The sequence below is a fragment of the Pseudophryne corroboree genome, chromosome 11 (genome assembly GCF_028390025.1).
Source record: "Pseudophryne corroboree isolate aPseCor3 chromosome 11, aPseCor3.hap2, whole genome shotgun sequence".
NCBI lineage: Eukaryota > Metazoa > Chordata > Amphibia > Anura > Myobatrachidae > Pseudophryne > Pseudophryne corroboree.
In genome coordinates this window covers 246,842,668-246,854,212 of record NC_086454.1, presented here as the reverse complement: position 1 = coordinate 246,854,212, position 11,545 = coordinate 246,842,668, and the positions used below count along the sequence as shown (strand labels likewise).

Sequence of the window (11,545 nt, the reverse complement as noted above, 5' to 3'; positions counted from 1 at the left end):
CAAAATCGTGAGCCCTAGAATCGTGGGCCCCTAGACATCTGCCCAGTGAGCCCATTTGTTAAGATGGCCCTGCTCTTGCTGCTTACCTATGTTGTCCAGTCTCCTGTATGAGGAGAATGGTAAGGCAGGGCGCAGACTGAGGAGGGCTAAACTTTTAACGCTAAACAGCCAGTGACAGAGAAAACCCCTGCAGAGGATTGGGATTTTCCCAGGGCTCCTTGTAAATTGCTGCAGCGGGACATTCTATATTGCTGTGGTAAATTGCAATAAAAAAAATAGCTAATTACCACAGCTTCATGTAAAATAGACCATATTGCCTGATTCCACTAGTTAAACACCTGTAAAGAAGAAAGAGAATCTCTATAGCGTATGAAAGATTAATTGACTAACATTTCTTTAAAACATAAAAACTCATATCAGATAACTCAGGAGCAAAGCTTGCACACTTTCACCGGGACATCTAGCTGTTCTGTGCTGAAAGGTACCCAAAATAATAATAAAAAATGCTTGCCCGGGGCTCTTTGCATCTTGGCATATATAACTGCATTTAATAGCTATATAAAACTACAAAAAGTACAATATTGATACAAACAGAGATTTTTAATACAAAGATTTAGTGGTACATTTGGGGTTCTCGCTTATGAGAAATGCAAGTTTTAGTAATACTAGTAAACTGTAATGCATCATTTATCAATCAATTACGTCCAACCTTAATAGGAATAAAGGTATATTTATGAACAAAGGATGAGGTTGAAAAGGCGACCACTGGTGTCCATCAGATGCAGAGGATAGGCAGTTGCAATAGAAATTAAAAAATTTATTTATACTGTGGTGTACTAAAACAAAGATGGAGTAAAAAAGTGGAACTTTATACAGTAAAAATATTATAATAAGCACAGGGGGGTAAATAAAAATGCTTAAAAAATTACAATTGACATAAAAATTGGTACATGGGACATTAAAACACATAGGATTAAAAGAGTCAAAAAAGGAGATATAAAATGCAAAAAATTGAAAAAAGGGAGTAAGATAGCTTAACTTAACAGTTGAGGTATAGATCAAAGCAGCACCCAACGCGTTTCGTCCTGTCTGGACTTCATCAAGGGGTAGTTAAGGACTGGAGACAGGTCATCTATAAATACTAATCCTATGGAGGAAGTGGTGCTTACATCACTTCCTGTGGTTAATTGATTATAGTGATAAAGAGCAGCAAAAGGGAGTCAAACTGTCACAGAGAAATGTGCTTATTTAAAAATGTATGTCAGGTGTTGAGGAAATGGTATTAGTATACAGTATAACACGTTTAAAATCTTAAAATAGCACAGAGCCGCGGACTTCCTGTCCGGGTCCCGTGTGACCTCATATCCGCCCCACATCCGGCGTCCTGTTACGCAAACTGCGCATGCGCCGGCTCCGTATGCCGGGAGACTTCCGCGCCTCTGCTGGGGGATCCTTAATGCGGCGGACGAGTTCCTGTGTGCGTAGGGGAACAAGGTCCTCCCGGAGGCCATGTCCTTATCATAGCTGTTCCTCAATGTCCTATTAGTTGCGGCGGCCATGTTTTTGGAGTCCGATACACATATAGAGATTCTCAAAGTCCAATTTCTCGTCTGGAATAATGTCCTCAAGCCAGCACTTCGTGCTTCTCCATATGCAGTCATATATAAAAGAAAAAAATGGGTCAGGGGTTTGTAGTGGCACAGTTTTAATGTGAACCACAAAACACAGTGAATATAAAATCTATACAATAAGTATATAGCAAAAACAGGTGTGCTGCATACCTGTATTTAATGATATTACTATTAATGACAAGGTGGAGAACTTATATGGAAGTGGCACAGTTGCCATAGCCGAATTTAGTAAAATATACATACGCTTTAAATAGTGTCACTTTTGTGTGAAAACATAGTTATACGAAAAAGAAGAAGAAATAGTAGTAAGGGCATTAGAATTTAGAACACAGTGATTTAAAAAATAATAATGATGTAAAGTCCTTTGTGGGAGTGGGAGAACCCCAAAGGAACTAAATTGGACAGATGAAGAGACGGTCTTATATCAAAGGGTTAAGTAGTACTGGAGCAGGTGGCGAAATGTATATACATATAATTAGTAGAGCATTCCTGCAAAAATTTCTCCCGGCCTCTCCAAAGTTACAACACCCGGTCTTCTAAGGAGGTCTCCCATCCTTATACTAGCCGGGCCCAGCCTTGCTTAGCTTCCAAGATCAGACGGTATTGGGCGTCCCCAGGGTGGTATGGTTGTAATGATAGTGTGGGAGCAATATGCCTGCGCTCCAAATTATCCATATATACAGAAATCAGGCCTACTTGCTAAGGTCCGAAAAGCGTATACAAGTTGCCAAAACCGTATTGGAAACAGTATACTACTGAAAACAAATGTTTCCAGGTGAGAATCAACCTATCAAGAATGAAATGCATATTCAAGTAGGAGGAAAAGGCAATAAGGGATATTAAAAGTGGGGCATTTGATGTCAGTTGCTTTTAAAACCTCTGTTCTATCCTTTTGAAAAATTACAGCACCTGATCTCCCCTGGGGGTCTCCCAGCCAGGTACTGGTCAGGCCCAGACACTGCTTCGCTTCCAAGATCGGCCGGAGTTGGGCATGTCCAGTGTGGTATGGCTGTAAAATTATTCAGGAGACAGGGATCTTGTGGCACGTCCGAGGTGAAAGGTATAGGGGGAGAAAGAAGGGGGAAGGGGCTAGTATCCAAAAAGAGCTTACATCACAGGAAGGGTGCAATTTCATATCCTTCATTGAAGCCATCTGGGTGCAGGGTGTTCAATTCGTAGATCCAGAACATCTCTCTTCTAGACAGTAGTTTTGATGTATCACCTCCTCTTTCTCCCAGGGATACCATTTCAATGCCTTTGTAGGTTAGTGCCTCTGGGTCGGAATTGTGGTGTTGGTGAAAGTGTCTTGATACAGCGTGCGTTAGGACTTTATTCCTAACGTTCCTGATGTGTTCTTGGATGCGGAGTTTCAGTGCCCTCTTAGTTTTTCCAATGTACTTCATTTTGCAAGGGCATTCCAGAAGGTAGATCACTGATGTTGTATTGCAGTTAATAAATTGTTTAATCCGATACTCTTTGTTGGTGTTGGTATTGAGAAAAGTTTTCCTGTTTTGGTGAAGATATCTACAAATGTTGCATCTGCCACATTTAAAACTGCCCACACACTTCGGCATGGTGTTTCTTGCTTCAGGGTTTCTTAGCATGCTGGGTGCCACAAGGTCCTTCAGGCTTTGAGATTTCCTAAAGACCAATCTAGGTTCTTTTGTGAGGTGGTCCTTCAAAATAGGATCCATCTGTAAGATGTGCCAATGTTTCTTGAGTGTTTGTTTGATAAGATTCTCGTGTCTACTGTATGTGGTGATGAACTTCACTGTATCTTCTTTGTTCTCCTTGGACTTATATTTGAGGAGGTCTCTCCTATTCAGGTTCTTTGTTCTGGCAGTAGCTCCTTCCAGAAGTCGAGTGGGATACCCCTTCTCCCTGAACCTTTCCCGGTACACCTCGAGTTGTTTGTCTCTGTCTTCACTGGCTCCACAGTTTCGTGCTATTCTGTTGAATTGAGAGAACGGGATGTTGTCCTTCCACTGTTGTTGGTGGTTGCTTTTATAATGCACATAGCTGTTCATGTCAACATTCTTGATGAAGTTGCTTGTAATGATGTCTCTACCTGAGTGTGTTAAGACAAGGTCCAGGAATTCGATTCTTTCAGTGTCATCCGTGGCCGTGAAGCTGAGATTCATATCATTCTCCGAAATGTGAGTTAAAAATCTTTTAAAAATCGGCTGGTCTCCTTCCCATACGATTAAAATGTCATCAATATACCGTTTATAAAAAATGATGTTGTGCTGATATGGGTTGTTTGTAAAAACATATTTGTTCTCCCACTGTCCCATAAAAAGGTTGGCAAAGCTGGGTGCAAAAATGGTGCCCATAGCTGTGCCGCAGATCTGGAGATAAAATCCATCTAGAAACTTAAAATAATTGTGTTTCAGTATAAAGTGCATGAGTTCGCATATAAAAATCCTGTGTTCCTCCGTGATGAGATGGTCTTTGCTGAGAAATTCATTACACGCCTCGATCCCCTTTTCGTGTTCTATACAGGTGTATAGAATAAAGGTATAACAATGAAATGTAATATGATAATCACACCAGTGTTATAAATCAATAAGCTGATTTTTGTAATCCAGAAATGGCAGAAATATACACAGGTGGCCACGAGCCCTGATCTTCCAAGTACAAATTTATTTTGGCACTAAAAATGCCTAATTTCCAAGAATAATGACCCTTAATGTGTATTGAAATGAATGATAAGTGATAAAAGACACTAAAAATAAAACAAATACAGTAGTTTAATTTGGAGACTATTGTTCTTGGATGGTATCGGGAACCCTCACTTGGGATGCCGGCAGTCATTATACCGACAGTGACATCCCTATGCCCAGGGTCCCGACATGTACAAGGTGAGTATACTATCTCTAATCCCCAAACCCTGTAACCCACCATTTCTGTAACCTGACCCTCCCAGATAACCCCCCCACCACCACCCCTCCCGCAGCCCAACTCTGATCCTCCCTGGTGGTGCCTAACCCTAACCACCCATTTCCGCAGCCAAAACCTAACCCTCCCCACCCCGGAGTCCAACCTTGCTCGAGGGTGCCTAACCCTAGGTTGCCCTTCCTGCCTAACCCCCTCCCTTCCCCACAGCCTGACCCTAACCCTCCCCCCTGCAGCCTAACCCTCCCCGCCCCCGCGGCTTAGCTCACCGCCGGTTCGGCAAATCGTTGTTCAGGATCCCGATGCCAGGATAATGATCAATGCCGGGGTCCCAGCGCCAGCATTCCGAGTAGTGTCGGGATTCCAGTGACAGTATTTAGACTACTGTGATCCCAACCTCAAGGATCCTGACCTGATCCCATTGTTAAGGGGGTACAGACGAGATTGCTTAGGAGGTAAGCACACATCGCTCCGTGTGTAGGTTGCGTGGCCCTGGGCGTCGCCATCGCCGGCTCTAGATTTGGCATGTAAGCATTCCAAATCTAGTCAGGTTGCTCACTTCACCGCTGTGCTGAGCGGGGGGAGAGATGTATGTGTGCTGAGCAAGCTGTGCTATATCACTCAGCACACATCTCGTACGTGTGGACCTCCCTTTACAGTATGTCATGCCTAATACTTGTATATGTAAACAAATAACGATTGGTTAACTGTATTTAGATGGTGTCAGAGATAATATTTTATTCTTATGCTTTGCTTGTTGCACAATAAGGGGTCATGTTGAGTTAGAAATAAAGTGCATTTCACTTCATAAAATAACATTTTTACAAAGTACCACATCCGTTTATGGTCGTATGAACACTCAGTTGCATCCTACACTAAGACCACTTGTAGCTGCGTACAACGAAGTGTATAAGGGAAAGTGTAAATGCGGGCAGCTTGCAATATGGGCATGCTTGGCACATATTTGTCCTATTAAGACTAGGACACAGGTGCAGGTAAATCTGCAGGTGCCTAACCCTGGGTGTAAGTTATGTAATAATGATTGGCTGCCATGTCTGAAAAGGCACATATACTATCCATGAGCAGCTGGGCGCATCTTAGGGCTCAGAAAATGCATTTTTAATTTGGACTGAATGAAACATATGATTTAAGGGCAAATTGCGTCCAACTCAACATGACCCCCAAGTGAGTGGTCTGCGCAATAAAGGGGAGATGCACTAAGCAATGAAAAGAGCGGAGTAGCAAGCCAACGGAGAAGTTGCCCAATCAGCTGCTCTGTATAATGTTATAGTATGCAAATTATAAATGTTACTTCAGTTCTAATTGGTTGCCTTGGGCAACTTCTCCACTCCTTTCACTGCTTAGTATATGTCATTTTTACCTGACGTCTCTAGTTCTTGTGATCGGAACCGTGGGTTTCCTATGCAAATGTCGTCTGAGTACTGGAATTTTGGCATTTGTTGGTAAATCCATTTGGCCTGATCTGTTTGGCCTATGCATTGCATATGCAGTGATCATCATTAATTATTAACGGAAATAGGCTATCAGAGGTAATTACACTAATGTATGAGAATAAGAAGTTCAATTTTATATGCTCAATGCAACTTTAAAATATTTTTAAGTGTTACAATTAAATAAAATTCAAACAAAGGCTAAGGCGTGCTTCTCATATCTGAGCTTACATTTACCATCATGGAACACTTTCACAATGAGCAGTGTGCCACACGCGGGCTCAGCCTATACCTTGGGTACATACAATAGAGAGAACAAGAGGAAGATCAATAGTTTTGTCTTAGCTTCCTAACCTTTGGTTAGGAATTAAGGTTTGTGGGGGCACCAGGGAAACTAACTTGTGGGGAGTCCCAGAACAGTAATTTTCTCAATATGATAATACGGAAATACTTTTAGCATCACAAATGTGTTGAACACAATGTAGTGCCCCCAGTTCACTTTATGCCACACTGAAACCACCAGTTCACATTATGCTACAGTGCCCCCCCCCCCCGCTGGTGATGTAGCTGTTTTTGGGGGGCACTACTGCCCTTTTGTTAATCCGGCTCTGTCTGTGAATGATAATTATGTTATACAGGTTGAGTATCCCATATCCAAATATTCCGAAATACGGAATATTCCGAAATACGGACTTTTTTGAGTGAGAGTGATATAGTGAAACCTTTGTTTTTTGATGGCTCAATGTACACAAACATTGTTTAATACACAAAGTTATTAAAAATATTGTATTAAATGACCTTCAGACTGTGTGTATAAGGTGTATATGAAACATAAATGAATTGTGTGAATGTAGACACACTTTGTTTAATGCACAAAGTTATAAAAAATATTGGCTAAAATTACCTTCAGGCTGTGTGTATAAGGTGTATATGTAACATAAATGCATTCTGTGCTTAGATTGAGGTCCCATCACCATGATATCTCATTATGGTATGCAATTTTTCCAAAATACGGAAAAATCCGATATCCAAAATACCTCTGGTCCCAAGCATTTTGGATAAGGGATACTCAACCTGTATGAAATTAAATTCTAGGTCTTTAAATAACTTATGTTGTCTTTAATATAATATGCTGCGAGAAAAATATAATATATTGCACAATAACACTTATTAAAACCTTTAGAAACTAGAACGTTACGCCTCTGTAGTAATGTGTTAAGAAGCCCTTATTTCCTTAGATATTACAAAATTTACTGCAAAAATTGACATACAGTAGTTTTCATGTTGGACAACATATCCGCACCAGTGGAAGCTGCCAGTTTGTTTTGTTAAGGATAAAACAAACTACCAATACATAAACAACACTACAGCACTGCCACCTAGTGGTCAGGTTCTCATGGTAAATTATAAAATCGTGTAAAACACAGTCACAATGTATTTCCTTTTGACCTAATTAAGGGGCCTATTTATCAACGACTCATTGTGAATGATAAAACTAGTTGCATAAGATAAATGGTGCTCTAGCCAATCAGTTCCTAACTGTCATGTGTTTGAAAAATGACGGAAACTGATTGGCTGGAGCACCATTTACCATATGCAAGAGTTTTACCATACACAATGAGATTAATCACTTGTTGATAAATGTCCCCCTTAATCTTGAAAGTGCTTTTGTTATATTCAGCAAAATGAGACAAAAAAACACATTCTAAAAGTAACTTAAGTAAGCAGTTTTTAGGATAAAGCCTTTTTATTTGAGATATTACAGACAATACAATTTAAAGAAAGTTATGACACTGCATTTCTGCATTGCGATATATCCCTTTTGTTACTTATGTTATTATGTCACAAATAGTTTTGTCACAGCAATGGCATTATACGCTCTAAATCAATTTTGGACAAGTCCCTTGGGCCAGGTTACATCAGTTCCTAAAACACTGGTTGGTACCTGGCATTCTATAGATCTTATATGTACATTGATCACACGAAAGGCATTTGGGGCACACATTTTCCACAATGCTGTAAGACTTCATTGGTTCCTATGTTTGACTGTCGCTCATAATTTTGTCCATTCATTTTCTAAATAAATTGTACTCTAAACAGCTATAAAATGACATCTATACAGTATGTGTATATATATATATACACACTGCTCAAAAAAATAAAGGGGACACTTAAACAACACAATGTAACTCCAAGTCAATCACACCTCTGTGAAATCAAACTGTCCACTTAGGAAGCAACACTGATTGACAATCAATTTCACATGCTGTTGTGCAAATGGAATAGACAACAGGTGGGAATTATAGGCAATTAGCAAGGAGTTGTTCTGCAGGTGGTGACCACAGACCACTTCTCAGCTCCTATGCTTTCTGGCTGATGTTTTGGTCACTTTTGAAAGCTGGCAGTGCTTTCACTCTAGTGGTAGCATGAGACGGAGTCTACAACCCACACAAGTGGCTCAGGTAGTGCAGCTCATCCAGGATGGCACATCAATGCGAGCTCTGGCAAGAAGGTTTGCTGTGTCTGTCAGCGTAGTGTCCAGAGCATGGAGGCGCTACCAGGAGACAGGCCATCAGGAGACGTGCAGGAGGCTGTAGGAGGGCAAGAACCCAGCAGCAGGACCGCTACCTCCACCTTTGTGCAAGGAGGAGCACTGCCAGAGCCCTGCAAAATGACCTCCAGCAAGCCACAAATGTGCATGTGTCTACTCAAACGATCAGAAACAGACTCCATGAGGGTAGTATGAGGGCCCGACGTCCACAGGTGGGAGTTTTGCTTACAGCCCAACACCGTGCAGAACGTTTGGCATTTGCCAGAGAACACCAAGATTGGCAAATTCGCCACTGGCGCCCTGTGCTCTTCACAGATGAAAGCAGGTTCTCACTGAGCACATGTGACAGACTTGACAGAGTCTGGAGACGCCAAGGAGAACGTTCTGCCTGCAACATTCTCCAGCATGACCGGTTTGGCAGTAGGTCAGTAATGGTGTGGGGTGGCATTTCTTTGGGGGGCCGCACAGCCCTCCATGTGCTCGCCAGAGGTAGCCTGACTGCCATTAGGTACCGAGATGAGATCCTCAAACCCCTTGTGAGACCATATGCTGGTGCGGTTGGCCCTGGGTTCCTCCTAATGCAAGACAATGCTAGACCTCATGTGGCTAGAGTGTGTCAGCAGTTCCTGCAAGACGAAGGCATTGATGCTATGGACTGGCCCGCCCGTTCCCCAGACCTGAATCCAATTGAGCACCACTGAGCCTCATTTTGACTTGTTTTAAGGACATTACATCAAAGTTGGATCAGCCTGTAGTGTGTTTTTCCACTTTAATTTTGAGTGTGACTCCAAATCCAGACCTCCATGGGTTAATAAATTTGATTTCCATTGATAATGTTTGTGTGATTTTGTTGTCAGCACATTCAACTATGTAAAGAACAAAGTATTTAATAAGAATATTTCATTCATTCAGATCTAGGATGTGTTATTTTAGTGTTCCCTTTATTTTTTTGAGCAGTATATATATATATATATATAGATATATAGATATATATAGATATATAGATATATATATGCGAAATTCTCCTACTTCCCGATATGTTAGGAAGATGACATTTAACATAGGCAATCTTCAGGTGAGAAATAGGAAAGCTACATAATTAGAATTTTAATAAACCTCCCCTAAGGGGATGAACAGGGGGTTGACATAATGACGTCATTACCAATGCGTGGCTTGCGTTGCGTGAACGATAACGGCCAAATGGACAATCGGATCAAAATTTGGATTGCACCTCCAGTGTGTAGAATTTAATAAACTGCAAAAATATTTCTGTTACTTTTTACCGTATCTGCTACGGGTGCTCCTCGGGTAACGCCAAGTACCATGGATTAATATTTACTCACATTAAGACATCTCATGTTTACATATCTATAAATTTAACAAATTTGTAACACTCATTTATATTTTCAACCGAGAAAATCAGAAACTCCCGTGCGAGGAACAGGTAGAACAGCTAGTATCACATATGTCAGCGTCCGGGGTCTTACCGGTACGCTGGGGCTGCGGGGCTGGCTTCACGGGTGGCGGGGGAGGAGGAGGGCTGCTGCGCCGGGTCAAGAGGGGGTAGCAATAGCGGCGGCGAGGGGGTCCGCTCGTGGCGGCAGGACGCCGCTGCAGCGGTTCTCCCTTGCTGAACCGTTGCCTAGGGGACCAGGGGCAGTGAGCTGTAAGGCTATGTAAAAGAGGAAAAGTATTGGGAACCGCACAAGTCCTCAATCTGATAAATAGTAACCTCTGAAAAACTGAATTATCCCTGAATTGCTTCTAGATATAGCAACTAGGGGTATGTGGATAATCAATCCTAATACCAATAATTGTTGCTTTCAGTGGTGCTCCAACACTTCTTTGTTTTGGTTTTTTCTAGGCTATGTAAAAGGTCTGCATTACTGGGCGCCGCCATGTTGGAGACCAAGTTTCTGGCATAGTTCTTGTTTACTGTTTCCTCCAGCCAATCCAGGGAAACTTTTCCCTATAAAAGGGGGCTGGTTTAGGACAGGGACACCAGTGCTTCAAGTTACAACCCTGTTGTAGGTGCTTTAGCCTGTGCTCCCAGGATTCCTGCCGTATTCTGGTTACTTCTAACCCTGCTTAGCCGGTTCTCAGTTGCTGCTGCAGCCCTGCCGTTCCTAACCTGCTGCTGCCTGTGGAGACGCTCCTGGAAAACCCGGTCCAGTAAGACCCTCTGGGCACGGTCGACGCCGGGTCTCCTGCATCGTCTTTCGAGCCACAGTCCGCAGATCCTTGTCTCCAGCCACGTCCTTGAACTACCTTCCACAGTCCTCAGCTCATTATCTACAGTTTCGTCTTTCAAATCACTGTCCAAGGTTCTTTGTCTTCAGCCACGTCTTTAACCATCATTCACAGCTCTGCAGTTCATCATTTACAACTTCGTCTTTCAAGCCACAACCTGCAGTTCTTTGTCTACAACTACGTTTTTAAGTCATCGTTCACCAGCCACAGTTCTCTACCTCAACCCACGTCCTTCATTACCCCTTGTCCCATGAGAAGGAACTATATCCAACCCCCTCGTCTTGTTCATCCCCAGACTACTCCCTCCTTGGGCGAGTCTCAGCTGCCGGATCCTCAAACCTTGCTAGACGTGACAACATACATTCCATTTAGAAAGTAATTTGGGAATTAAGAACTAATGCATGCTGCCAATGGATTTTTCTCTGACGTCCTAGTGGATGCTGGGAACTCCGTAAGGACCATGGGGAATAGCGGCTCCGCAGGAGACTGGGCACAACTAAAAGAAAGCTTTTAGACTACCTGGTGTGCACTGGCTCCTCCCACTATGACCCTCCTCCAAGCCTCAGTTAGATTTCTGTGCCCGGCCGAGCTGGATGCACACTAGGGGCTCTCCTGAGCTCCTGGAAAGAAAGTTTATTTTAGGTTTTTTATTTTACAGTGAGACCTGCTGGCAACAGGCTCAATGCATCGAGGGACTAAGGGGAGAAGAAGCGAACCTACCTGCTTGCAGCTAGCTTGGGCTTCTTAGGCTACTGGACACCATTAGC

At 42.5% G+C, this 11,545-nt stretch overlaps 2 pseudogenes; both read right to left on the bottom strand.

The window, feature by feature from the left end:
- Positions 1 to 2,147: 2,147 nt before the first annotated feature.
- Positions 2,148 to 2,266, bottom strand: LOC134971190 (5S ribosomal RNA; annotated as a pseudogene).
- Positions 2,267 to 2,528: 262 nt separating this feature from the next.
- LOC134971462 (5S ribosomal RNA) lies at positions 2,529 to 2,648 on the bottom strand (annotated as a pseudogene).
- Positions 2,649 to 11,545: the final 8,897 nt, after the last annotated feature.